Raw genomic sequence first — 4,535 nt, forward strand, 5'->3', positions numbered from 1 at the left:
TTCCTCTTTCTGCTGGTCACACATTGGTGACCCACATGTGGCAAGAGCACCTTGTACAGCCTTTTTGGTGCTGACTGGTCTTCAACTTCTGTTCTCTGCCTTTATTTTAAAAAGAGAAAATTATTACATTAGGTCAGTTCATGTAAGCTACCCCATATCCCTTTTTGCATGCATGAAGGATTAACATCATCTAATAAAAACTGCCTCACTCATTTCCCTAGCTGGATTGGGTGGAGGTTGTGTTAGCTCTTTGATTCCTGGTATGGTACCCATTAGCAAATTTTGGCTATTTGTGAGCAATATGTGTTGAGCACCTTCCTTATCTGTCTCCACCCCTAAGGGAGACTGGTCTTTGCTTCATAGGGTCCAGTATCCACTGGGAATATAACAACCCCCCAGCCATCCTAGCTATCACACTCCCCCTCCCCAGAACACCTCCCTCTTCTATTACTCCAACACTCCAGGGTCTCTACCTGGCCCTTCCATTGTGTTGTCCCTCCACTCACCGTATGGCCTCCACCACCTCCTGGATCCCTCCGCGGATGCAGTTTCATCCTCCCATAAGCCTGCCATCCCACATCGTTGGAGCAGCCTCCTTTCCACCCCACCTTCTGCTCTGGCCAGCCCTCCCCAATTCCCAGACCCCCTCCGGCTTCAGTCTCTTTACCCCAACACCCTCCCGGTCCTGACCTCCCTGACCCCTGCACACCTCCCACGTGGGGGCTTCTCCCTGCATCACTGCACTCAGGTACCCACCCAAGAGGCCTCCGAGGCCTCGCTTGCCCCGCGAGGCGTCCCTTCCCGGTGCCCGAGCTCCCCCGCCCGTGCAGCCTGTCTGAGGCGCGCCTCTTCCAGCCGACCAGCGTGACGGAGCGCGGCGGGCGAGCCTCCGGGGCCGCAGGCGCCGGCCATGCTCATCACGCTGTGTTACCTGTACCTGTGGGTGCGCTGGGGGCGCCGGCTGGCCGCAATCCTGCACACCATGCTCCTTCACCTTCTGCAGTGCGGCGGCGCGGCCCAGCACCGCCCCCGTGTGCCTGAGCCGGGGCAGCCACATCTTCTGCATTGGCGAGAGTCAGGTGGACAGGCGGGGCGCGTGGGGCGGGGCTGGAAGTACCCTCAGCTGCACGCGAGCCCCCGCCGAGCCTGGCAGGCGGGGCCGGGCACGTGGGTCCAGGACCCCGACCTCCCCGCAGTGCCGCGCGTGGACGCCCATTCCGCGCTGGGCGGCCTCTGGGGGACCCGAGCACGGCAGGAGGCTAGTCCCTGCCAGGGGCCAGACGTGTCCTGTGCGCTCTTCTCCGCATCTTCTCAGCAGCCTACTCAGCCTAACCTCCACCCATAGTTCCCCTCTGTCCCTCAGCGGTCAGCCTCACCTCCACCCATAGTTTCCCCCTGTCCCTCAGCGGTCAGCCCAACCTCCACCCATAGTTCCCCACTGTCCCTAGGCGGTCAGCCCCACCTCCACCCATACTTCCCCGCTGTCCCTCAGCAGTCAGCCTCACCGCAACCAATATTTCCCCGCTGTCCCTCAGCGGCCAGCCCCCACCTCCACACATAGTTCCCCGCTGTCCCTCAGTGGTCAGACACACCTCCACCCATAGTTCCCCCCTGTCCCTCAGCGGTCAGCCCCAACTCCACCTATAGTTCCCCGCTGTCCCTCAGCGATCAGCCCCATCTCCACATAAAGTTCCCCGCTTTCCCTCAGCTGCCAGCCCCCAACTCCACCCATAGTTCCCCGCTGTCCCTCAGCGGTCAGCCTCATCTCCCCTCATAGTTCCCCGCTGTCCCTCAGCGGTCAGCCCCACCTCCACCCATAGTTCCCCACTGTCCCTCAGCTTCCAGCCCCCACCTCCACCCCTAGTACCCCGCTCACCCTCAGCGGTCAGCCTCACATCCACCCATAGTTCCCAGCTGTCACTCAGCGGTCAGCCCCACCTCCACCCATATTTCCCCGCTGTCCCTCAGTCGTCAGCGCCAACTCCACCCATAGTTCCCCGCTGTCCCTCAGCTGCCAGCCCCCCGCGCCACCCATAGTTCCCCGGTGTCCCTCAACGTTCAGCTCTACCTCCAACCATATTTCCCTGCTGTCCCTCAGCGGTCAGCCCCACCTCCACCCATAGTTCCCCGCTGTTCCTCAGTGGTCAGCCTCACCTGCACCCATAGTTCCCCACTGTCCCTAAGCTATCAGCCCCACCTCCACCTAATGTTCCCCGCTGTCCCTCAGCCGCCAGCCCCGACCTCCACCCATAGTTCCCCGCTGTCCCTCAGCGGTCAGCCTCACCTGCACCCATAGTTCCCTGCTGTCCCTCAGCTGTCAGCCCCACCTCCACCCATAGTTCCCCGCTGTTTCTCAGCTGTCACCCCATCTCCATCCATAGTTCCCCGCTGTCCCTCAGCGGCCAGCACCCACCTCCACCCATAGTACCCTGCTGTCCCTCAGCGGTCAGCCTCACCTCCACCCATAGTTTCCCACTGTCCCTCAGCAGTCAGCCCCACCTCCACCCATAGTTCCCCACTGTGCCTCGGTGGTCAGCACCCACCTCCACACATAGTTCCCTGCTGTTGCTCAGCGGTCAGCCTCACCGCAACCAATATTTCCCCGCTGTCCCTCAGCGGTCAGCCCCACCTCCAGCCATAGTTCCACGCTGCCCCTCGGTGCTCAGCCCCCACCTCCACGCATAGTTCCTCGCTGTCCCTCAGAGGCCAGCCCCACCTACACCCATAGTTCCCTGCTGTCCCTCAGCGGTCAGTCTCACCTCCACCCATAGTTTCCCACTGTTTTTCAGTGGTCAGCCCACCTCCACCCATAGTTCCCCGCTGTCCCTCGGTTCTCAGCCCCCACCTCCACACATAGTTCCCTGCTGTCCCTCAGCATTCAGCCCCACCTTCACGTACAGTTCCCAGCTGTCCTTCAGCGGTCAGCCCCCACCTCCACCTATAGTTCCCCACTGTCCCTCAGCTGTCATCCCCGCCTCCACCCATAGTTCCCCGCTGCCCCTGGGTGCTCAGCTCCCACCTCCACCCATAGTTCCCCGCTGTCCCTCAGCGGTCAGCACCAACTCCACCTATAGTTCCCCGATGTCCCTCAGCGATCAGCCCCATCTCCACCTAAAGTTCCCCCTGTCCCTCAGCTGCCAGCCCCCAACTCCACCCATAGTTCCCCGCTGTCCCTCAGCGGTCAGCCTCACCTCCGCTCATAGTTCCCCGCTGTCCCTCAGCCGTCACCCCACCTCCACCCATAGTTCCCCGCTGTCCCTCAGCGGCCAGCCCCCACATCCACCCATAGTTTCCCTCTGTCCCTCAGCGGTCAGCCTCACCTCCACCCATAGTTTCCCTCTGTCCCTCAGCGGTCAGTCCCACCTCCACCCATAGTTCCGCACTTTCCCTCAGCCGTTTGTTCTTGTTTTTCTAGGGCTTTGAATTGTAACATTAGATTATTTATGTAGGTACTTTGTGGGGTTTTGGTTTGTTTGTTTTGTTTTTTTTTAATGTAGGCATTTGATGCCATACACTTTCCTCTTAGAACCACTTTCATAATGTGTTAGTCTGCTTATTTTCGATGCTATGACCAAAAGACCTGACAAGAACAATCTTTGAGGAGGAAAATTATTTGGGGCTCATGATTTCAGAGGACTTGGTCTGTAGATGTCCAACTCCATCTTTGGTGTCGAGTGAGGCAGAACATCCTGGTGTCCTAGAGGGAAGCAGCTTAAGCCAGGGCTCCCAGGAGCAGAGGGAGAGTCTGCTCAGCAGGACAAAGTGTACAACCCACAGGTTCGCATGCCCCCAGGGGTCTGCCTCTTCCAGCCACACCCCACCTGCCCACAGTTACTACTCACTTAATTCCTACCAAGGTCTAATTTGCTGATTGGTCAAGGTTGTCATGACCCAACCATTTCTCGTCTAAGCTTTCTTGCGTTGTGTTACACACGACCTTTTGGAGGACACATGTCCAAACCATAACATTTCATCCCTGGCCCCCCAAAGCTCATGCTGATCATACAGTGCAAGACACATTTAGTCCATTTTCAAGAGTTCCCAGGGTCTTAACAGTTTTAGCATTGCCCAAAAGTCCAAGCATAAGATGGCCTTTGAAAACCGAGACAAACTCCCAGGGTGAGCTCCTGTAAAATTCAAAAGCAAGTTCCACACAGCCAATATACAAAAGCACAGAGTAGACATTCCCATCTGAAGAGAGAGGGGCATGGAAGGAAGGGATGGGACCACAGCAAGACTGAAATCCAGCTGGACAGGTAAGTGCTGTAGCTGCATGTCTAGCAGCTGGACACACGGGGACTTGTGCAGCTCTGCCTGGGGCTTTGCAGTTGCCCCCCTGTTGGCTGGCCTGGGCTTGGTCCCTGCAGCCTTTCTCAGCATGGTGCCTGCACTGGCACTTCTTCATCCTGGGGGACTGAGGCTTCCTCCTCACATCTCCACGAGGAGTCCTTTCAGGGACAGCTGCAGGAACCCTGACCCTGCTGCGATTTCCCTGGCCTCCCGGGGCTTTCTTGGACATTTTGGTGGAAGCCTTC

The sequence above is a fragment of the Urocitellus parryii genome, unplaced genomic scaffold, assembly GCF_045843805.1.
Source record: "Urocitellus parryii isolate mUroPar1 unplaced genomic scaffold, mUroPar1.hap1 Scaffold_71, whole genome shotgun sequence".
Taxonomy (NCBI): Eukaryota; Metazoa; Chordata; class Mammalia; order Rodentia; family Sciuridae; genus Urocitellus; species Urocitellus parryii.